The 25,906-nt window shown below is 39.0% G+C and overlaps 1 protein-coding gene across 1 annotated transcript in view; it reads left to right on the forward strand.

Moving 5' to 3' along the window:
• The first annotated feature begins 380 nt into the window (after positions 1 to 380).
• Positions 381 to 25,906, forward strand: part of LOC139742538 (protein-tyrosine sulfotransferase 1-like) — a 148,490-nt gene continuing 122,964 nt past the window's right edge. Inside the window, exon 1 of the mRNA XM_071653074.1 lies at positions 381 to 556. The gene's annotated coding sequence lies outside the window, so the exon portion shown is untranslated. The remainder of the gene's footprint in view (positions 557 to 25,906) is intronic.

Genomic DNA, 25,906 nt, shown 5'->3' on the forward strand with positions numbered 1-25,906 from the left:
AGAGGCAATATGATTTCATGTCATTTACTATTATTTTGATCATATGTTTTTCTCGAAAAAATGTAAAATCATATAAATTTGAATTTTTCTGTATGATGATCTCTTTCTATTTGTTTTCATTTATTATTCTTTGCTATTAATCATATTGTGTATTGTGCTTGTAAGCCAAGAGGAAGGAAATGAAATATAATCTTTAAAACAAAACAGGAAAAGAAGCCTGTGCTCACGCGCGTCACGCGTACAGATTCAATCGCTGTGGTTTGTGGTAAGCAACGTGTGTGTACATGAGTGTGTGTGTCTGATTAGATCAGCACAAAAGTCGTTCACGCACGATGCAGCCCGTACGGCATACACACGTACACACAAGATCAAGAGCCGACTGACTGCAGTAGACTGATGGCTCTCGATCTCTGTAGCTTGTAGGTGCCTCGTATGTGTAGATTATGATTGTCGACGATCAGCGAAAAGAATGATCCTGGATGGAGGATGCTGCACAGCTCAGCCTAGAGCTCATCGTTTTCCGAGACCAGGCTGAAAACCCAAGCTCCGAATACTGGTGAGCAGATGATGCCAACAATTATTAAGAGGCTTTACATGCTCTTTCTCAGCAGATTTTTTATCATAAGTATATTTTATAAGGGAAAATAGAGAGCTCGTTACCCGCTGAGATATCGGACTCAGGAGTTTGTTGACGTGACTCGCCCCCGACAGTCCGGGCGCATAATCTCGCGCTATCCGCTGCAACACCGCAGTACCGAGCGATAAGCTAGCTAGTGTTGAGATGGGGATTGCATCCGTATCCCTAGTCTGTAGTATTGGAAGTGCATTGCATGGCGATGGCCTAATACCAGTGACGTGTAGTAATACCGTGTAGTACAGTAGTATTCATGTAGTTTAGTAGTAGACACGATAACGGTAATATATGAGTAGATCTGCTTTCATGTTTGTTGTTGCAGACTTCTGTACTGTGTACCTGGCTGCAAGTGCAAGTGTCAGTATCTGAGCCTGTAGTACATGATACAGTATATCCGTGGGAGTTTTAGTATCATTATAGCCATATAGCAAGGCCTGACGAGAGTGCTGAAACTCGGCACTTTGATTTACACTGTAGAAATGTGCAACAACTGTGTAATAAGTGTAGGAAATACTAAGCTGTTATTTTCAGATTATATATGGACACTTTTGCGAATGAGGAGGTCACAGACATTTTCGCGAGATTTTGTTTTCGCGAATTGATGCTGATAATTGGTTAATAAATGATGGGAGGAAATCACTGTGCTGACCATTTTAACAACTAGTAGTAATCATGTCACAATTGTGCATTTTTTGTTTGAATTTTACATTAAAGAACAAAATTCAATGATTGAGATCTGCCCATTATGCTATGTTGTGCCTTCGGAGCACATATCATTTGGAGCCATCTAGATGAAAATGGCAATCCAAGGTTCAGTTTTGAACTAAAAAAGACTACATTGTATAGTTTTCATCTTGTCTAGGACATCATTGGATACAATCAACTTTGGTTGTTAATGATGGAATTATTGCTGTGGATATTGCTGAGTGCATGTAAAAATAATGAATACTGGTTCTGTGTACTTTAAATACTACTAGTCTAACTGCGACCAGCAGCCCCAACGTACAACGTACAGTGTTGGGGCTGCGCCGTTTTGGCATCGAGATTTTAATGTTGTACCAAACGGGTGCCGTTCCGGCGCTGTATTTCCTTAATTTTTCAACAAAAACTACCAGGAATACTTACATGGGTCGATTAAACCTAAATGATTCACATCGGCGACTGTTTGATGCATTTCATTGCTTATGATGCAGAAAATGCTGTCTTATAAGGCAAATATCTTCAGCTCACCGATGCTCACTAAAACTCACAATCACTTGCACATGCGCACAGCATGCATTCAGTCGGTCCATTGACAGCTGTATCGCTCGCTAAATGATGCATATGCATTTCACCTTATATGCACCGTGCGATGATGCATTATTCATATCCTTGAGCATCCGTAACGGTGATGTCACTGTTCACGCATGCGTAGATGCGTACAAATGGATATACACGTTCAAAATAGCAGCAAAGCTCTCCACTAGGGCAGGCCGCTTACTCCTAAAAAATGTGGAAAATTTTGCAGTTTCCAGATAAATTGGTGAGAAGAAACAAGGCAGTGGGGTAGTGTATATTTCATTTTTTATTGTCACTGTGTTTATGATAGAAATTTAGCTATGGTTTATTTGTGAAGTTGCCGTATATGTGGCAATAGGGAGTTGTTCGTGATTCTCACTTGAACGAAACTGCGAGGTAGCCGCCAGGACCCCGCCGCAGAGCGGCGGGTCTCCGGGGCTACTACTAGTCCTACTTCCTGTATGAGTAACAGGAGTACCATGTGTAAGCATACACATGTTCAATACAGTGACTTGTCCGGGTATGATCTGTAATGCCTCTGAACTATGCATGGGATTAATGCGGCATTTTCCCCTTTGAAAAAGGGCTAGAACAAACAAATTACAACCACCTAAAGGGCAAATTTCTATGCTCATTCTCATTCCACAGTTCAGGAGTGTTATGGATACATAGAGTATATTAAATGTCCTATGATGCCAGTGTATAATAATTCATTGATTTGACACAGTGGCTGGCTAATTTCAGCAGATGATGCTGGCACATAATAGATCTCTTGTTAGTGTGCATGATGCATTCATATATGGTAAAGGGGGGTAGTGAGTGAATAGGGAATCAGTAATGGAATTTCAAGTTGCTTAAAAGCCAGGTATTGGCAGTTATGCAATGATAATAATGATAAATGAAATAAAATACCGGTAATAATAATAATAATAATAATGATAATAATGATTCTGTTTTTACAACTGATGGCAATAATTTCTTGGCATTGGTATCATTGAGAAGCAAGAACATGAGATAATGCATTTTTTACCAGTGCCATGTTAAGAATATGTGTCATGTTAAGGTCATGCTGTGCACGGCCACTAAACCCCTGGATTGTGGTGGAAATATACTGGGATCTGTTTAATATTTAAAAGTAAAATAGATTGCATTTTGCGGGCAGTGTGACTGAATTTTTACAGTGCTCCACCTGTGGGCGTTAAGCTCCAACTGGTCCTGAGAGTGCTATATTCGCAAATAAAAATTCATGTGATTTCTGGTCATGCGATACTGAATACATACTGGTACTATGCATTATGCTACAGTGATAGAGCCCTGTATAGTATAATCTATTTCTGTTTTTGTGTGTATGCAGCCTGGGCATCACCGGCTTTTTTCAAGGAAGGGGGTGCGTTTATATTTCTGGTTCAACTTCCGAGTTTCATCAGCTAAAAAAAGAAAAGAAAAGAAAAGAAAAGAAAAAAGCCTCTTACCCCTGCGCATATGAGGGAGTGAAGTGGCCGAGCCCGACCATGGAGAATTTTTTTTTTTCGTTTTGAGGGGGTGGGGGGGGGGGGGGTGTGAAAACAATTGTGTGTGCATACTTGATTTGTAAAACTTTTTTTCTGCAAGGCTATCTGGTGTAGATTATATTAAAGAAACTCAACTTGATGATAATATTAGGCACTTAAGGAATAAAATCTAATTCTTAAACAAAAGGAAAAAGAAAAGAATGGAGAAGAAGATAGATTTGAGAGATCATCATTTCATGGGTGTATGCAAGGGGGGGGGGGTTGGGAGGGTTGCACGACCCCCCCCCCCCCCAAAAAAAAAAAAAAAAAAAAAATTCAAAAGGTCCACTTTTTGTAAAAGACATTTTTGTTTTTCGAGGGCTTTTTACCCTATTACAATAAATCAGGAAAAAAGTGACCAGGTGGTGTTCCAACAAATTGTCAAAACCCTCATAAATTTCGTAACTTAGTTTTAATATGCCATACCTTATTTCTAAGCCGCACTACCATGCCGCAAAAGTCACTTTTGTATGCACCACTTTTGTATACACCCTACCCCCGCTCGGTTGCCCTGGTCCCTCGCAAAGGTAAAGGTCCAAAAATTTTGATTATGACCCCCCCCCCCCCCCAAAAAAAAAAAAAAAAAAAAAAAAAAATCCTCGATACACCCCTGCATTTACAGAGTTCACGAAGAGAAATTACATTGTTATACACCCAGTTGTGTGTGTGTGTGGGGGGGGGGGGGAGTAGCTTGTTGGGGAGATAAGAGATGTCATACAAAGTGATATTCAAATTGCAAAATATATTGTAGCAGACTGCAGACAGCCATGTTCATATTATTATGATACTGTAGTAAATCATGAATAAGTACATCATTACTATCTTTCGAAATGACAGCAAAACAAAACTCAGTTACCAGATACCCATGTAATTCAGACTGTCTGACATGTACGGAACAAGAATGAGGGAACAGGGGAGGGGGAACTAGAAGAAGTATGATTGGCAGGCTATTCCTACACCTGAATCATCTGTCACTGTCCTTTTTCATCACCCCAAGTTTCTGGGTTACCCCCAAGGTGCTGGTTGCACCGAAATTTCATTAGGAGTTTGTAGTTCGTCAACCTCAGAAGTGCATGGCTTGGGTGGCAGGCAGAGAGGGTTTGGTGGTACATATTCACTTACACCCTCCTCTCTCACACTGTCTCTCACCCTCTCTCTGTCTCTCCCCCCCTCATCTATTAATGTCAATTTTTACCGTAAACCACATTCATTTGGGATGATGGAATGTTTGCAAAGAATGGTGCTAAGAGATATTGGTTAACAGCAAGACCAGTATTAATGCGCTAACTGATATCAGAAATCTAGCAAAAATTCTTGTGCCAGTACCAATGTACAGAGCAACAATAATGACTAAGTAGTGATACATTGTGTTCCAAGAAAAAAAAAAGAGAACAAGAAGAACTTTCTTTCTGAGGTCATTTAACTCATCGAATAGGAGAAGTACTCTTTCTCAAAGCATAGCCAATGAATTGACTTCCTGAATATTGGAAAAAAAAAATAGAATATGAGCGTTTGTGTCATATGAGTAATTCAACTGGCCTCTACTACTGTATTCCACATATTTTGTTAGTCTGGACATGTATGATTTTTATAAGCCAATGTGATGAACTCCCACGGGTAATACAACCCACACTTATTAGCCCTCAGTCACACTATGCAAAACTACTATACATATATACGTAGTTTTACTACCTGGGCACCGTTTCATGAAAGTTGTCAGCCCTGACAAATTGTCAGTCTCTGACAATTACCATAGTAATAGTCAGTGACCAGAGCTTCTCAGCCAATCAAAATCAAGGATTTGAGACAGACAACTTGTCAGGGCTAACAACTTCCATGAAATGATACCCAGGTATTTTGCTATGCATTGTTTAGACAATGTGACTGCAAACTTCTTGAGAAGTTTCAGAGCGAAACTTCATGCACTTGAGAAGTTTCTCACTTCTTGTGAAAGTTTTATGTGGTGTGACTGTGCACAGCTAAACCTTTGAATAGTTTGTCACATGACTAGGTCCATGCATACTGTTAAGGCACATTGCGCATTAGTTCGCACCCTGTTGCGCATTTGCAGTTTGCACATTCAAGGAGGGCATGTGGTTTTTGACCGTGTGGAGCATGCGTGCTAAAGACCGAAACTAGTTCACATCACTGTAACTGCATGTACTCATAGTTTTGTCGGTAGTGAGACCATGTGCTCAGACTTGTGGAAGTTATGGGGAAGTAAACTATGCATAGTTTTGTGTGGTAATAAAGGCACAAAATTAAATCAAATCCGACAAACTGACAAAGCGTCCAGGATTGGATGTAAAACCATTCTTGGAATTGAAATAGTATAAAGTCCAGATGAACTTATTTAATGTTGTACCTTTGTTGAATGTTACCTGGATGAATCAAAACTTAATCAATAGTTTAAACTGATAGTTTTGTGTGGTATGACCATAGAGCTATTCTTTTAACCATCAAAGAGTAGGCGCTAGCAAACTACTTTTGTATGAATGTAGGCCACCTTATGCAAACTTTTTCCTTTGTTTATAAATGTGAACATTTGTTTTTTCTGCATATTGAAAGAGGTAGGATTTATAAATAGTCTGTGATATTTAACTGACTGCAAAGTAGGTTTTGATAGTACTAGCAGACAATCAAGCATATTGGGTGTGTTTGTTGATGGGTTAAGAAAGCACCTGTTATCTACAGTAAGCAGGGCATTAATTATTTTACATTATTCATCATTGCTGCAGGATGAAGTGTAACATTTTTATGACCCACTCTCCAGATTAAGGTGGAAATATTTGTCTAATTTTGTTTTGTTTTTGTGTTTTTTACTCTCCTTTGGCTCCCCATCTAGCAGGAAGTATAGAGCTACTATGCTCCATGCAGGAAATATTCCTCCACAGTTTGTAACTCTGAGAAGGAAATGCTTTAAAAGTTTTTTTTTTCTTTTTAGTGCTATTTACATGTAGTAAGAGTGTAGTGGATCTATAAATGCTTCATGCAAAGTGGTATAGAATGTGTCATGCCGCAGGCAGGAAGCTCGGTCTGTGCTCACAGGCTCAGTCATAAAAGAAACGACATGATTTGCAAGCCTAATCCAAATGATTTACATTTTGCCTTGGCAATTCGCGATGCTTCGTGAACACCGTCTACCCACCACTTGGCAATTGTGCAACTCAGCCGAGTGGAGTCGGGGCGGGTTTGTGCAGGGTTAAAAGGAGCTGTTCGTGCTCGCACGCTAGATTAGTGATCGCAAGCGTGGCAGCAGGAATTTGCCGACTGCATTCGCACCAGGTGTATCCAGTGTCTGCAAAGCTGTAAGCCTTAGAGTACTGAGTGACTGAAAGATGACCATCCTCATCTGGACTTTTACCGACACCATGGCCCCATTTCATAAAAAGTTGGTATGATAGCTTGCTGGAATGGCAACTGTCTTGAATAGTAACAACAAGAATCCAGCTTCCTGATTGGCTGTTGCTATGGGAAGTTGCCATTCCAGCAAAAGTTACTATTCTGACATCTTTTATGAAATGGGGCTTATAGGAGTATAACTCTATACCCAAGACAAGTAATAAGTTAGAATGCTGGAGAGAAGACTACTGTAATACCAGAAACATCTGTGGCCTGAAACTTTGCAAAATGGAGCTGACGATATTTTTCATGGCATAAAACATTTGCAAATGGCTGAACGTGATAGTATACAGTATAATGTACTGGCATTCAATGCCTTGTGTTGATAGAAACTTTTGCAGGCATTTCACTTTTGCGCATCGTGGTTCTTCGCAAAATTCACAATTTTAAGTTTCATGCACACTAACATTTCTGGTTTTGCGGTAATCACAGTCATGATTTATGAAAAGTCTGGCAGTTGGCAATGTTATGTATGCATGTTATGTGTTCACTCTGCACTTAGTAGGACACAGAAGTATGTATTTCAATGCGAAGCTTGCGGGGAGCAGCAAATTATTTACTGTCAGTTTCAGACTGCCTGAACCTAGAGCAAAGTTTGGTCGGCTAAATCCTGAGCATTGCATGCACATCTTGGTCATATATAATTGCGCTTGGCTTACAATCCCTGAAACCCAGCACACACGTACAAAGTAGCTGAAGAATCGCTGTGCTTTGGTACGCGTGTTCACTGACGGGCAACTCTATTCTGGTCAATTCCACCGAAAGGTTGCATTTTATGAAAATCAAACTATTGAGTATAGATGATTAATGAAGCTTAATTAGATGATCTGGTACTGTTTACTCAAAGCAACCTTTCACAATGGATATTTTGATACCTCATTTGTGAACATCGGTGAACGTGGAGTGGAGTTATGTCCGAAAAACCTTCATTTTTCATGAAAATTGCCAATTTTTGCAGAATTTATGTATCATTTCTGATACACTATTATGACCATAATACAGCTTGTGTAATTCTCAGAAGGCTTATTTTCTGAATGTTCTTAGGTCATAGATTGGTTTTATGATGTTCTAGAACTTGTTCCGGCATGAGTAAATATTATTCTGTCAATCTCAAAATGTGGTAGTTGATAGCGTCCCATAAGTCACGTTTTTGTGTCCCATCAGTCACACTGGTTTTCCCTATCCTGCTACTGTACCAATGAGTAGATATTCATACCACTTGGCTCAGGGTAAGCACCAACCCTTTGCTACATTCAGGAAAGAAAATATCTTTCCAGAGACTCTGTGTGTAAGAATATTTCAGAACTTACTTTCCCATGTGAAAAACGGTGGTCCTCAGATGTCCCATAAGTCACGACAGCAATTTTTCATTGCTGTACGTAATGCAATGATACTTTTCAAACTAAGTATGGTGTTTTCATAAACTGTGATATGATGGATCTAACCATGAACTGAGAAAAATGCATTTGATGCAACTATTTTCTCAAAATACTAGTTTGAAATTGCTGAAAATTGTCACTTTGTCCCATAAGTCACAATGGAATTGACCTTCTGCCAGTCATGTGCTACATGTAGTTGTGGTTTTTCGAATGAAGTATTTGATTCAATGAAAAAAAAAATCCATAACATTTGACAGCTGACTCCCTTTAAACCCCATAACAGCTTTTAGTCACAGGGATGATCTGGGAAGCTCAGTCAGTAAATGTCAAGTTTCAGTACATTCAGTCTACATCCAACGGACATCAATAAATGACAAGAAGACATTTTGAGTATAATGGAAAATATTGATACGGAGATAATTTCCAAGTTTTCATAATACGTGCTTCAGTTATCATGTCACAAGATTATCATAGCAATCTGCTGTGAGGAGGTTGATTTTAATAGATAGTGCGCTTTATGCATATATGTGCAGAAATAATTTATATCAAGATTGTAGCTGATTTGCTTGAAAGACCCTGTAACCAGGGAATTCATGGCGTCGGAAGGGTGGCCTGGTTCAGATACGAGAATCCCTGTAATAAATTGTGCACAGCTGTATCACTGATAACGATGAGTGTACGCTTCGATGCATGTATTCGCTGATCGGTGCCATTCGTGGTTTTCGTATGTACGCTGTATATCTGGTGGGCAGCGAATCAATTGAACCAACCATGAATCCCCACACTGGAGACCGGGTCTTCAAAGAATGTCACCTCTCAAATGATCCTCAATCTAAAATCTCAACTTTGCCTAACTTTGCGAGCAGAATCTTGACAGCTTGAATCCACTAGTTCCTAATTTCTGCTAAAGATGCAATTTGCCACAGTTTCATTGTAGTATGTGCCATCAGCGGTTACACAAAGCATGTGTGTGCATTGTGCCAGGAGGAAGCAGTTTCCAGCCGAAGTCTTTGATACCCCATTTATACACAGAGTTAGGCCCAGGAGCGCTCCTGAAGCACTTACATGTAGGCCCCTCTGAGTCTGTTGATACAGAGAATCGCTGCTTTGCTGGGAACACAGGCGAAGTGGCTGCAAGAGGGGCATAATTGCAATGGTGACCTTCGAGTGCGCAGGAACTTCAACCATGCAGACTATATGCACAGCGCACACTGCATTCTGTTCCAGAGCACTCTAAACGCTGGTGACCATTACGGAGTTTAGAGCGCTTCAGGAGTGCTCCTTAGCCTAGCTTCAAGAGGGGCATGACTTTAGAGTGCTACAGGGCCGAAACATCCGCTCAGACAGAGTTCAGGGTCCCGTTTCATAAAACTTGTTATCTGTGACAACTGCCACATTTCTATGACAAATTTACTCTCAGTCAATCAGATCCAAGGATTTCAGTAGCTTATAACAACTGTCGCAATTTGTCACTGATGATTTATGAAACGGGGCCCAGAAGTGCTCCTGGAGCACTCTTAATGCCCTGTATTTAAATGGGGTATCAGTTTAGAGGTTGTATGATCAACGGCTTCAATTGCTCTTTTGTATAGTGGTGTTTTGCTTCTTCAGCCTCATCAGAGGCTCCAATACATAAAACATGACTTCTTAGGTGATTACTGAATTGACTTTAGGGCAGCACATGTTCATAGAATCAATGAAGCGTTCAACATGAATCATCAGACGAGGGCTGAGGTAAAACAGTGCGGGATTAGAGTCGTAGCAATGTGAGCCCATGATCTCTGATAGAGATCATGATAACACAATGTGTAATCCTTGACTTCTCAACATTAGCCAAGTTCATATCTCACATGATCTTCCTGGCCCAATGTGCTCCAAAACCTAACCAAAAATAGTAAAAACAACAACAAAAGTACAATCTAAGCTTTCATAGTTTTGATGTTTAGATTTTTTTTATGTGTGATGGTAATCTAAAAAAGAAAAGCAAAACATGTTATAAAAATATAGGACTACACTTTTATTCGTGCAAATGTTTTGTGTAGAGCACCTGAGAGAGAACCTGGTAGTGTCAATTACCTCCAGACCTTGAAAATTACGGTACCTTGTTATGTTAGGTTTCTTCATTTTTTTATAGGGGTATATAAAAGCTAATACTAGTAAAGAAAGTATACAAGCGATGTGAATAACCGAGCTATGATGGGATTTTGTTATGGATATATCTGACTTTTTTTATGACCTGCTTCCTCTGTAGTCCTACAGTGTAGTAATGTAGCTCTCGTTTTATTCAAATGCCATCCAGTTGAATGTTGCTCAAGATTCTGTTTTATGGTAGTTTGACCAGATTAATGTCTGAAAAATCATTGTGGCCTATCATCAAAAACATACACATGTACACCTGTTCATATACAATCCTCATTCTTTTTGATGATGTAATGAGCACTTTTTATGCTTTAACCGAGTTCTAGTTGCAATCAAACTGACACTTTCTAAGTGTTGCCTTTACTGTTGAGCTGATTGTTCGTAATGTACACGTTGTTTATAAATTGTAACGTAGCTGTCATGTGCATTTTATAAAACCTGAATGCATGCAATTTTTTTTTTTGTGTGTGTTTTCGTATAATTCTTATTCTTGAATATCAGATACATCAGCTTAGCTGTACTTTTCAATTTCAATTTCAAATCTCAAATTTCAAATTGTAACATAGCTGTCATACATGTGCATTTTATAAAACCTGAAATGCATGCATTTGTGTGTGTGTGTGTTTTCCTATATTCATTCTTATTCAAAATATCAGATACATCAGCTTTACTGTACTTTTTAATTTCAATCTCACATCTCAAATTTCAAATTGTAGCATACAGTTGTCATGTGCATTTTGTAAAACCTGAAATGAATGCAGTTTTTTTTTTTTTTGCGTGTTTTTTCTATTTTCATTCTTTTTTTAAGATATCAGATACATCAGGTTAGCTGTACTTTTCAATTTCAATCTGTTTTTACACTTATTTAAACATGAAATATAATGTCTTTCACCACATGTGTTCATGATTGGTAAAGAGAAACACAGCATGGTTGATGATTGAATTGAAATGTGTTAAAAATTAGGCACTGGAAAAGTTTAATGTCATTTATAAACATGATTATGGGACTGTAGAGCAACCAGCCTTGTGAAAAGTTATTGAAACTAATGTAAAGTACAGTAGCCATCTGTAATTGCAAGTAGATGTTATTTATTTTTTGATGAAGAAAAAAAAGATTGTGCAGAAATTATTGACTAATACGATTAAATGTGTTAAGCATTCAGTTTCACTTTCATTTATTGTCGTAATCCTGTATTTAATATCACAAATTGTTGACAGTAATGTTTTCTTATTGTCTCTTTAACAAGGCTGGAGCAGCTTGAAAGATGTCAAAAGTTTTACTTACAAAGTGTTTCTTAATGCTAAAAACTATAGGATATATTTCTTTTTTTTTCACAAAACTTAATGCTTGCTTTTATTGGGGGAATCATACAAAATTACCATCAGAACTTGAACTTTGGTCAGCCCATTGAAAATTGAGAATATTTGCAAAGAGTTGTGTACTCATGATTACCTACAACAACAACAAATCTGACTTGTGATCTCTTGGGAAGCGGAATACCACAGGGAGTTATGTTCTTCTGGGGTTCTACGAGAATGAAAGGAAATTGTAATTTACAGCAGAATTCTATGGACACTCTATCCAGACACATTGTGCCACCGTACCGGCACTTGCGCGAAGCTGCGGTATCGCAAATGTGTTATTAAGCTTACTGGACGGGGTGTAATGAACGCAATTAGATGTGGCGTGACTGGCTAAATGTGAGATTTGGGGTGGGCCTGTTGAGGTTATTGAAGCCGGCAGTATTCCATTTATGGTCTCATTAAAGAGCAATCATCAAACGCGTAGTGGGAAGCACGCACACGCTCTTTGTCGTGGTAGTGATGAAAACTATTAAGGGCCTCTATGTGTCGGTTTGGCTTTAATAACTGATATGAAAATGCAGTAGGTAGAATTTACCTTTGTCATCTGTGGTGAATGTAGCATGCATTGACAGGAATGAGTTTGAGCTTTGCAGCTTGTTTTCAGCTAGCATCCCATATGCAATGGGTAGCATTTGTTATAATAATAATGAAAAGAAATAATGATATGAACACACTGGTATCTATTTGCTCACAGTGCAAAGAAAGGCAGATACAGAATACCTACGCTATGAAGAGACATATGAGAAAAGAGATCAAGAAATATCTGCAGAAATGATTGTCTAAATAACCAGGTTTGAAGTGAAATCTTAAAGTTACTAGAGAAAGAACAAGTTACAAATGTCATGTGGAAGTTTATTCCATAGAAATGGAACAGCATGATAGAAATGATTGATCACCCCAGGGATGATGAGTTTGTGGCACAGCCTGCAGATAGAGGTGAGTTTGAAGACCTAAGGATTGGAAAGTATTATAAATCTGCAAAGGTAATGAGGAACAGTACCTCCATTTTTAGTGTCTTGTGTGTATACTGTGAATGCTTTTCATTAACATAATCTGACAAGTTTATTTTCAGGATGATTTCTTGTAAGTGACATTAAACACTAAGTAATGTAAAATTTCATGAGCCAGTTATCAATATCACAGTAGATTAACATGACAACTAAATATGGGCATTCACAGTGATGCTACACATTTTGTACCTTGCATTAGGAGTGTGTGGAATGGCAGGAAAGTTAAATAGTTTTAATTCACAACATGAAGGAGGTGTTGATGGATATATAATATAACAGTATAATAATATAACAGTATAACAACAAGAATTACCCATCTTGCCCTATACCACTCATATTTCTGTTGGTTCTTTTGTACCATGTGGTCTTTGAATTTGTTTTATTGGCACTTACATGTACTCCTTTGTATTGGGTCGCTATCCCTCTGAAAAAACTAGCCTGACATTGACGATTGTTTTGTTGCATTATTGTAATTTGGTGCAAATGCTGATATTACTTATTCAGTGTTGTACTTCCCATAAAAGACCAATTTACTATTGCATTTTCAAATTTCATGCATCCTTTCATACCAAAGGATGTACCTTGAAACCAGGTAGCTTACTTGAGGTTGTCATAGCAACAACTAATTATGCACTCGAATTGGATTCTCAGAATAGACTATACATTAATTATGACTTGATGTATTGGCTAATTTACCACAAAGGCTGTAGTGAGAAAAAAAAATCCACAAATTGTACCAGGTGGTAATTTAGAAGTTTACTAGCTTAGTAACAGTGTGTATGAAATGTGTGCTAAATACAGTACATACATTGTAAATGTGATGATGAAAACACCTCATAACACAACCTGCTTATTGTGCCATGGTATATGATATGATACTTACTGTAAAACGAGGAATTTTCGCGTGCATTTTGATTTCGCGAATTTCGCGAACGCCGAAATTCGCGAAATTAAAATGCACGCAAAAGTGTTTGTCTACACTACATGCATTGAACGCCAGTGGCAATTCGCGAAAATTTCATGCCACGAAAAAGGCTGTCGGCTCCAATTCGCGAAAATTTCATGCCGCGAATATATCATGTTTTACAGTATACTATTCTAGGAAAATGATTTCTTAAAATGGAGCCTATTGGATAGTTAGGTATTTCCTTGAATTAGTAACTTTCATAAAATATATTGACAGAAAGCTTGAGTACTATATTTGATTCATGACTCACAATGGAGACAAGAATGAAGAAGGAACCGCTCTTTCTTGTGCGTAATGAAGATGATTTTCTCTTCCATTTTGTCCCACGCAGCAAACTTGTGTGTGACATGAAGGGAAGTGGGCGATCAATTTTACACAGAATACTTGAATTTGTGCCAAAATTACTTGTGGTGCAGACACATGTAAAATGTTAGTGTACGTCACACATGCCGTGCATCATAATAGCCAGTGCAAACTAAAGAGTCAAAGAACTGTTCTCCCATGCACGACTTTGTACTGTGACAGGCGAGAATGTTTGAAGGTGTTGGGACGTAGGGCCTACAGCGTAATTCCCTCCCTTCCATGCTTGCTGGAGGGATAATGTTAAAGGGCACTCGGCTGACTGAGGACCGTGAAAGCACCCTTATTTGAAATGTCAGGTAGACTGTCTGTGGAAGTAGCTCAGAGTCAGAGAGAGAGGAAAAAATTGTAGGTCAGATATTAATCTGCCATTCTTATGATTGTACCTTTGGGTCTTCAACACAGATAAAACAGTGTTTCACATGTATGTCAGAGGTACGTTGAAGGTGTGTAATCAAACCAATAGGCCTACAACATAAGTTATATTACAGAAAAGATGGTAAAACACAAATCATTCCAAAGAAAGTCAGACTTGCGGTGTGATCATTGGTGAGAGATAAAACCTGGTATTGAAGAATATGCCCCCTTCTTATCCCGTTGAGGACGAAGTGATTTTGATACAACATGCATTTCCCACAGACACTTGCTCGAGTATTCAGGACTAGTCTTCAACAGGTTACAGTGTGTAGAGGTAATTCATTCATATCACAATATATGACATAAATCTATGTATGAAGTTTTCCTATGCATTTTATTGATCAAATAATTTATATTATCAAAATGCAGAATTTATCCCCGCACTTTTTGTTTCTTCTGATTATTTAATATCTTATTTCAAATTCAGACATTATGTCCTCCTTTAGGTCCATTCTTCATCATGCATTAACAAGTGAAAGCGCAATCGTGATTTTGCATTTTTTCTTGGTGGGGGGGGGGGGTGGGGGTGGGGTGAGGGAGAGGGCTGAGGAAGATTGAGTTTGCTCCTGGCGCTTCAAAATGTCAGCTGGGGGGAAATGGGGTCAGTGCTGGTCCCTGTGGATTTGGTCATAGTGTACATATCACACTGAAAGGAACACTTTATACTGGAACTCCTTTCAGACTGGACAATGTTCAATGGGTGCAACCGTTGAACTTTTTATGTACTCCTCTTGATTTTAGACTGGGAAATATTCAACAGGTGTAACTATTGATCTTCATACATACTCCTCTCAAAATGGGCAAGTATATTCAGTGGTTGCAACCATTGAACTTTTTACATACTCTTAAACTGGACAATATTCAATGGGTGCAATCGTCAAACTTTAGATATACCCCTTTCACACTTTATTCAGCAGGTACAATTGTCAAACTTTAGACATAGGCCTACCCCTTTCACACTTAACAATATGCAACGGGTGCAAGCATAGAACTTTATACATACTCTGTTCAGACTGGACAATATTCAACTGGTGCAACCGTCAAACTTTAGACATACCCCTTTCACACTTTACGATATTCAGCAGGTGCGACTGTTGAACTTTATGCATACATGGTACTTCTTTCAGACTGGACAATATTCAATGGATGCAACCATTGAATGCTTAATCTGAATCTTTCTGCCCTGAACTCTTTTCAAAACACCTGTGAAACGCCAAGAAAGAGTTTAGCAATATTCACCCTTCTCACCAATGGGGTAACCCGCGACTGTTTGTCAGTGATTAACAGTGGAAGATTTAGTCACATTCTGCCAATGTTGAAAAGAATGTAATGACTACTCAAGTCAGACTTTGCAATTTTCTATGAGTACAACTGTTAATTAACTTTACAATATATCTAGGCATGATTTTTAGTGAGATCCAAACTTACATGAATCCAAGCTTACCACATATTCAGATATTCCTTATTCAGTAGAGTTAATTCAGAGATTACATTTTGTCAGACTGCCCAAGACCATTCAAACTGGCAGAAATTGCATAAATGGATTACCCACAAAGTGTGCATGTAGCTGTTGGATTGATTAGTGTGTACAGTTTATGTTTGCAGGATGTGAGGACTGTTGAGTGGAATACACACGTGTCTGCTAACTCTGCAAAGACTGCATTGAATCAGCGTGAATTATTCAGTCTATGGCACATTTGGGCAAATGCTTGTGTGTCTGTCTGATCACCATGCCGTATTATTTACTTTTTATGAGCAAATGGCGGCCATGTATGGCAATTTTTTCCCCCCATCCGTTTATCATAAGTGATATCAAGGGGATCGACAATATTGAAGGATTTATGGGCGAATTGCTGGAGAGCCCCTGCATTTTGCATATATTTCTCTGTGTATCTACGTGATATCAAAGCAGACAGTATGAAGCGATACTGAGTGACTCTACAGGCAAGTTGCAGTGCAGGCAGACACTAAGTTGTGGCTTTTCTTAATCTAAGGTCGATTTCCGCGATATTTCGTCCATGTACGGTAGCTTGTTGAGAGGAGGAGAAGCGATGCGCAGTGGCTGTTATCAAAAACTTGAGGATGTTAATAGTGCAGGCCGGGGAAAGACCTAAGTCGAGGCAATAAAGTGATAAGAGCCTAATGACGTAAGCGGCAAAGCTGCCAGATGGAGCTTGTTTGGATGGATGTCAAGTGCAAGAGAGCAAGATATGGGGTAGCAGAAAGTATGTGGTTAAAAAGATAGGATCTCACAAGTGTAAAAACGAGTGAAACGGATTCAGTTGTTGTGGCATTGGAAACTCCACAGTCCATTCTCACTGTCTGAGCCTGATGTGACATCATCAGGTTCATACTAGAAATTTTATTGGGGAGATATTCTCTTCAGAAAAAGTGAATGTTGCTAGCCACTGGAATCTGGATGAGATAGTTTATGTGTTCAAAGCAAGTGTAGTTGGTGATCCCTGCTACCACAATCATCAAGTAAGGTTTAATATTCTGATCGTGTGTACTACCTTACTACCAGATGCTTCTAGCAGATCCACAGTGTCAATATCTCAAGCAAAAGAAGACTTGTAGGTTCAGACATCAAAAATACTAGGACTACTTGCATGCATCTTTGGATAGCAGAGTAAAGGTTGTTATCAGTTCTAGATTACAGTGTCTGCCTTCTACAAGTTGTACATGTAGGTCAAGTGGGAGTCAATGGCTTGGATGGGAAGGGACCTGATTTATGGGTCAGAGGTTAGCTCATTTCATGCAAGGAAGATGATCTCTTCTGGTACATCCCTTTCACCTTGACAAACCTAATAATGGACTCCCAGCTGTGATGAGAAGGGCAGGCCCCAATTCTCTGGCTGCTAGAAGCCTTCCGAAGACTTGACACACTGCCCTGCAGTACACTTTAAGTTGTTCACACAACATTCCTAAACTTAAAGATTAGCTCAGAATTTCAATCCTGTGATTATTACTTCCACCAAGGAGGATGTTTTCATTGGCATTGGTTTGTTTGTGAGTCTGTTTGCAAAATAACTCCAAAAGTTGTGAACAGATCTAAATGAAACTTACAGAAAAGTTGGTAATGGCACAAGGTACAGAAGAATGAATTTTGGTAGTGATCCGGGAATTTTTGTGTTTTTGAAGATTTTTTTAATCCTTTGGCAGTTGTAGGGTCAATGAACTTGGGAGTTCAAGCTGAGCGTACTTGAGGGTTGTGTACGCACACTAAAGTGGGTGCTCTGCTCAAGGTGCTCTCAGCATACAGGAAGCTGATAAGGTAAGCAAAGGCTTCTTTATTATTGGTCGATTTTCAGCATGTGTGTATGGAGTGGGAGTGAGCTGCTTGGCGGAGGTCTACCCTCTCTGAGTGCTTTTCTAGTTATCTCATAGCTTAGCCTAGGTAGCAATCTTAATGACCAGTAGACGATTAAGAACCTCAAGACATCTTGGGGTTTACAAAGATGAGGGGATGGGGTTCTCACTCGTAGCGAAGTGTCAAATCGTCATAGTATTCAATGGACTTAAAAGTAAGTGTGACCTCTCCATTTTAAACCCTATCCCCCTCCCCCAGGTTCTGTGGTAACCTCCAGTGTGTGTTCCACACTACTGTAACGTTGCACATTAATGGCCTTTACTGCTAACACTGTGTGCATGCATCTCTTCTGGTTCTGTGGTTTATTATAGTGGAACTCCCGCTCGAAACTTCCGTCTTTAATATTACACTGTAGGTGTCGTGTGGACATTTGTCATACTTTAAAACCGTAAGATCGTCATCAAAGTTTGTGAAAACTTTGAAGATTACAAGTGTTGTCAGTGAATGTAACTATTGATGACATCTGGCTTTTCATGTAGTATATAATAGTATAATGATGTGGCATTCTTGTGTTACACTGGATGACAAGAACCTACAAAAGAAGCTTTCACACGTACCGAGATTGCTTAGTTTAAAACATATTGCAATGAAGCATGGACTATAGTCATGTTATGAATTACTAGTAAGCATTCCTGCCGTGTGAATGCAAACTGGAATCGCAGAGGATGATTTGAAATGTAATTCCAATCGTGTTTCAAATGATGCTTCGGAGGTGTTTCCAATCACGGTTTGCCAGAATTAAGCAACGAAACGACTGTGTGAACGTAACTGAACTACAGTCATGTTTTCGGGGCAGGGATTATGGTGGCCTTCCAATCACTCCCACAGAAAGATGGCTCAAGAGTGATTTGATGGGGACTTGGAAAGAAGCCAAACCTCCCCTCCTCGCTCAGAAATTAAAACCACAGAATCTGTGAAGCCTTCCTTGGTCATGTGAGTTCTAATTTCTGTGAACAAATGATTTGAATCGCAATTGCAATCATGTTTGTAATTCAGCATTCTGATCAAGCACTCTTGGTACATGTGAAAGCACAGGAAAATGACCTGAAACTTACAAAGGAGGTAAAATGAAGTTAAAAAGAATTGATAATCTTTCGTCATTTCATATCATTAGCCCCAGCCACCCCAACATGAAATTTATTGAAACTGTTTGGAAAAGCTGTATTCATAATTATGGCAAATTTTTCAGTAACAATTTTGCTGCCTGTCACCATGAATGCCTTATAAGTCACTAAACATCAGTTTCAAGAATTTGGTATCTTTTTTTTGCATTCTTTGGACCCTTTAACTTCCATTTGATGTAGAATGTGTCCTGTGTTATTTCCAAGAACCTACCAAAAGAACCATGAAAGAAGGCGGACCCAGGTGCACCCAGGTCCAAGTAATTTGGCTTCCAAATTTAGGTGCATTCAAGCATGCAGAGAATGAGGGCATGAAAATGGAGGTCAATTAAGAACACAGCCACAATATGCTTCAGATAATCAGATAGAATGGCAAAATGTTCTGAAATGCTCTGAAATTTCGCCAGGTAGTAATCATAATATCAAACTTTAAATTTCTTTGATGAATGCAAAATGTCTTATTAATGTTAGTAATACAGTCATATATCCCCTTTTCTTTCAGTTTGCTCATCAGCTTTTGATATCATTTGTAACTTTACGAGGGTTTCAAAGTGATGAGTTACATTTTGATATTGCTATTACTTAAGAAGGTGTATCATTCATAAGTATAATAACCAACCCCCTTACGTATATTTTCAATATTTCACTTAAAATGGGTCAAATACCAAAGGAGTGGAAAAGGAATGGGGTGACATCAATCTATAAGAGTACCGTATAACAAAAGAATACCTAATAACAGGCCTATCTCTGTACTCTCACAGTTAATGAAAGTACTTGAAAAATTTGTTCATGGTCAGGTGTACTCTAACTGTATACGCCGAATATTTTGCGAGGTTTTTATTTTCGCGAATTTCTCGAGTCAGGTGCTATTCGCAAAATTAAAGGACATGTTCACCTTCATAAACATAAGGATTGAGAGAATGTAGCAATATTAGTAGAACACATCATTGAAAGTTTGAGGAAAATCAGACAATCCGTTCAAAAGTTATGAATTTTTGAAGTTTTTGTGCAGTACCCGCTGGATGAGAGGACTACTGCACTGTATGAATAACTTAGATGTCACATGCATACAACAATATAAGGAAAATATAAAGAGAATTTCACAAAATTCCATCTTTTGAAAAAAGTACACATTCCCCTGACTCATTACCGACAAATGTTATGGGTAATATATTCCCCCTGCCTTTAGAAAGAGGCAAGTCAAGTGCTCTTTTATTATGCGAAAAAAGTGAAAATATGTTGAATTTTCTTTTACATTTTCTTTATACTGTTGTACGCATATGACTCACAAGCTGTAGTAGTCTCCTCATCCAGCGGTTCCAACACAAAAATTTAAAAAATTCATAACTTCTGCATCGATTGTCCAATTTTCCTCAAACTTTCACTGATGTGTTCTACTAATATTGTTGCATTTTCTCAATCCTTATGTTTATAAAGGTGAACTTGTCCTTTAAAGACACACGAAAATATTGACTCTGATCCCAATGTGGGTGCGATGTATGCTTACAACATTTCTCCGTTCAGTATGAGACTCCACTATCGCGAATTTAACCACTCGCGAAATCGTTGGGAATTCCCGATTCGCAAAAATTTTGACTCATGAAATATATGGTGTATACAGTATTTTGAAAACAATATTCTGCTAAGCGACTGCAAGCCTGGCTTTCAACCAATGCATTCCATACACACTGCATTAATCAATCCGAATGATTTTTTTCCTGAGAAATATTGATGAGGGATACCTGACCTGTGCGATTTTCCTTGACCTTAAATGCGCCTTTGACTCAGTAAGTCATAGTTAGTTATTTGTTTGTGTTGATAGCTTGTGTACAATTTTGTACGCTGTTTGGATATGTAGCATTTTGTGTTAAAGTGTTGAATTCCTTTTTGTTACCATGGTATGAAAGTTTGTGTTATTTCTAAGATTTATGTGAAAATCATTCTATTGGTAGCTTTTCGCCATGCATGGACAACACTATGTTTTCTACGGATACCAGGATTTTTTTTTTTTTTTTTTTTTTTTTTTTTTTTTGGTGTGGTGCAAAAAAGCAAAAAAATTGTAGACTACATCATATAAAGTAGAATGTGTAATGTTAGTTGTCCTACACTATCATCATATGTGCTGCATGCACTGTAGGTGGCACTTTCAGGAACCCATGTACTGTATACGCCACATACATGCATCTTGTAGGGATTTTAAATTTGCAAATCTTGTGAGTCTGAAACTAGTCCTGGATTTAACAAACATGCAAAACTCAGATCCCATCATACATACACAGTAGGAGTACAGCACCTATGTATGCATTGGGTGCTAATTTGATAGCTAATTTTGCATCCTGAAAATGAGTGAATGATACTGGTACCTACATCTCTGTCCATTGCTGTACGTGACGATCCTGAATTTGATTAGCAAAAATAATAATGATGATAATAAAATAAAGTCACATAAGATAATAAACATATTTTCAAAGATGTAGTCAGTTACTGTTGAACATATCAAGAGCCCAGCTGTTTTTACTTCCTAGATTTTGACTTTTTGGAAAAATCTGACCATACTAGAAAGTATGGTTACAAATGATTCTGAAATGCATTGTTGTTTTCTATCTCCGAAACATGTTTCAATTCTATACTCAGACCCAGCATGCATTTAAAGGGATCGTATAGTTTTGGTTGAGACCTAATTTCAGGTTTCTAACATTTTTTGGTGAGATAATGAGAAACCTCTTATGAAATATGAAGGAGCATGTAATTCCATGAGGAATTCAACGTTTATTTGATAAAATTTGGTTTGGAAATGGCTGAGATATCCAAAACAGAGCGATTCTAAGAAAGTGTGGGACCCACACTTTATTACGATTGCTTTGTTTTACTTTGTTTTTGGATGTTTCAGCCATGCCAAACCCGATTTTCATCAAATAAACTTTGAATTCCTCTTAAAATGGTATGCCCTGTACTATATCATAAATGTTTTCTTGGTATCTCGCAAAAAGTTAAAAGCCCAATTCTCATCTCCACCAATACTGTACTATCCCTTTAAGTGACTCCACTCTTCTTAGCCTCATTCAAGGATTCCTCAAGACTAAACTCCAGTAGACCTACTATAAAGACAACTTTGGATGCTGCATTTTTATACCATTTCCATTGTGCATTGCTTTGTTTGGCCATTTAGTATATTTGACTGCTGTTTATCATGCGAAAGGAATGGAGCACCCATAATTTTTCGAAAGTATTTATATTCAAAATTAAATGTCTTATTTGTGATGTAATGACAAGATTAGTTAAATAGTAATATGAAAAATATGTATATATTTTTTATTTGCCTCCTGAAAATAAATAGAATAAAAATTATTATTTCTGTGAAGTTTTTCCCTTTCTTTTTTACTCGACAGTTATTAAGATATTTTGGAGGTGATTATATATTCTACTTTGTAGACACGTCCCTTACTGTTACGTAAGTCAAATTTAATTTTGAATTTTACCCTGCAGCCTTGATCCATGTCAAGCAGCTGCTTATGATTGCGGTCTCCTGCCTTTTTTTAGCTCACCTGAGCCAAAGGCTCAAGTGAGCTATTGCGATCGCCCTTCGTCCGGCGTCCGTCGTGCGTCGTGCGTCGTGCGTCGTGCGTCGTCCGTCGTCCGTCGTCCGTCGTCCGTCGTCCGTCGTCCGTCGTGCGTCGTGCGTAAACTTTTTACATTTTCATCTTCTTCTTGAAAACCCCATGACCGATTTTCATCAAACTTGGCAGGTAGCATCCCTAGGGGGTTAGGAACTCAATTTGTTAAAATGGGCACCATGCCCCACCCAGGGGGCCCCCAGGGGGGCCCAACCCCCCCAAAATTAAGGAATCTGTAAAAATCTTCTTCTCTAGAACCAGAAGTGATAGAGCTAAGTTAATACTATGAGTTAGTACATTGATGACTGTAGTTTCAAGTTTGTTCATGGCAGAATCAGGGGTGCCCCCCTTGGGACCCAGGGGAGGGGGGTGGGGAAGGGTTCTAATGGGGCCTAAATTGTACATTTTCATCTTCTTCTTGAGAACTCCATGACCCATTTTCACCAAACTTGGCAGGTAGCATCCCTAGGGGGTTAGGAACTCCATTTGTTAAAATGGGCACCATGACCCACCCAGGGGGCCCCCAGGGGGCCCAAACCCCCCAAAATTAAGGAATCCGCAAAAATCTTCTTCTCTAGAACCAGAAGTGATAGAGCTAGGTTAATACTATGAGTTAGCACATTGATGACTGTAGTTTCAAGTTTGTTCATGGCAGAATCAGGGGTGCCCCCCTTGGGACCCAGGGGGGGGGGGGGGGGTGAGGAGGGGTCCTAATGGGGCCTAAATTGTACATTTTTATCTTCTTCTTGAGAACCCCATGACCCATTTTCACCAAACTTGGCAGGTAGCATCCCTAGGGGGTTAGGATCTCAATTTGTTAAAATGGGCACCATGCCCCGCCCAGGGGGCCCCCAGGGGGCCCAAACCCCCCAAATGAAGGAATCTTTAATAATCTTCTCTAGAATCAGAAGTTATAGAGCTGAGATAATACTATGAGTGAGTACATTAATGACTGTAGTTTCAAGTTTGTTCATAGGAGATCCAGGGGTGCCCCTCTTGGGGGTAGGGGGGGTGGTTGGAAGGGTCCAAATGGGGGCCTGAATTGTACATTTTCATCTTCTTCCTGAAAACCTCATGATGGATTTTTGTCAAACTTGGCAGGTAGCATCCCTAGGTGGTCAGGATCTCAATTTATCAAACTGGGCACCATGCCCCACCCAGAGGGCCCCAGGGGGCCCCAATTCCCCCAAATTAAGGAATCTTGAAAAAATTGTGCCCTTATTGTACATTTTCATCTTCCACTTGAGAATGCCTCGTCAAATTTTGGTAGAGCTGTGAATAATTTAGATTAGTGACTGCGTAAAAGGTGAACTTGCGATACTCAGGTGAGCGCTAGACCCGCGGGTCTCTTGTTTTTCTTACGATTGCTGGAACTACATACATGTAATTCCCAAATCAATTTCAAACCTGCCTTTTTGCTTTTTTTTCTAGATTTTGGTTATTGTGATGACATTTACATATTCTGGATGAATATTCAATCATCACTTAGTTAATTTACTATTGTTGTTTTTACTATCTCCCTCTGAATTTCTTTGTGATATATAAATAGTATGTTAATACGTCTTTAGATATACATTGAACAATGTTATACTCGTATACAGTATGTTTGAATCAATTTGTAAGACAATTTGCTCAGCCTAATGTATTGTGTAATGTTATCCTCAAAATGTATTCTCTTAAATGTGTAATTTGAAAAAGTGGAAAAGAAAAATGCTGGATTTTGATCTTTCCTTGAAAGCATTCTCCTTCCTGCATCTTCCTTACAAGTCAAACATGTGCTGTCGTCATTCCTGACTCCATTATCTTTGTGTAAAGATAAGGCAGTAAATGAGACGATAAAAAGGACAGGTTTATGTGTGAGGAGGCAGTTGATGGAGAATGTGGTTGACTGATGGTGGTGCTGATAGCGAAGACAATGTCGATGAGAGCGATTTCATCGGTTTGGGCGTCCACTCATTGAGCTACAAAAGGCTGTATAAATGTCTGTCAGAGACGATTAACAAATCACAAGTCAGTCTGCCCTGCAATGTGATAAGTGTCTACTGTGTATAATAGTAACAGTGTCTCAGCACTTGAATATGTGGGGCTCTAGAGGGCTTTTTACACTTGTGTTTCTTAACCCCGGACTTTCTCTGACCCAGGACTATCGTTAGTCCCGTACCAATTTTTTCAGCTTTTTACACTCGCCAATTAGTCCCGTACTATCTCTTGTCCGGGGCTAAGGAGAAAACTGACCTTTTTACGCTCGTATTTCTTAGCCCCGGACTTTCCAAACCACATGAATATTCATAATTACGCTGTGTACTGTACACGTACACGCACGCACCGGCAGCACTTGATTACCTCGTTTCTGATTGGTCAGTGAGGGTCGGACTTCGTCTCCATCGCTTAGCCCAGGATTATTTTTTCGTTCTGTTTACACTCACTTGCTTGGCACCGCAATTGCGGTGCTATCCCCTGCTATTTTGCAGGGCCAGATAGTACCGTACTATCGGTGGGGCTAGCCCACTTTGGCAAAAACGAGTGTAAACAGAAAGTGGGCTAAGGATAGTCCCGTACCAACGGTGGGGCTAAGGCCCCCCCCCCCCTTAGCCCCACCGTTGGTCCGGGGCTAAGCAAAATTTTACAAGTGTAAAAAGCCCTTAGGTAACTATATTGTTCTTACATCAGGAGCATTTTAAAGTTCATATAAGCTCTCCTTGTTTGTTTGTTTTTTCTTCATTTCAATTTATATCTTACATGCCATCTACTTTTTGCTCCTTCTGGCAAATTTCGTCAGCAAGTCAATCCCCTAAATGTCAAACTAAATGTTATGACACAATTTCATTTAGTGTATCCTTGGCTGTTAGGTTTATACGTACATAGTTGCTTTCACCCGGGCCGGTGGGTCTGTCGCTTGTGCTCGTCGATCACTATCTAATTTTCATTTTGCCACAGATGATAATGAAATATCTGGCAGGAATTTACCTTGTGATGTCCTTGGCATAGTAGCTGGAGGTGAAAGGCTTATTTTCTGTGCATATAGGTTTGAATGTACTTGCTCTGATGTGTGTATGTGTGTATGTGTGTGTGTGTGTGTGTGTGTGTGTGTGTGTCTTTGTGTTTTTTATTTGTGAGTGCTGATTTTGAAGCCACCAAGTATATTATCTCCGAACATACTCTGTGTATGATAAAACAGTCTGTATACGTGTACTGTGTATGCCGAATATTTTTTGAGTTTTTTATTTTCACAAGTTTTGCAAGTCAAGTGTTATTCGCGAGTCTAAAAACGTGCAAAAATATCAACTCTGATCCTAAGAT

Source organism: Diadema antillarum, unplaced genomic scaffold (assembly GCF_040938485.1).
Source record: "Diadema antillarum isolate AM-2024a unplaced genomic scaffold, OU_Dant_1.0 scf00000032, whole genome shotgun sequence".
Lineage (NCBI taxonomy): Eukaryota > Metazoa > Echinodermata > Echinoidea > Diadematoida > Diadematidae > Diadema > Diadema antillarum.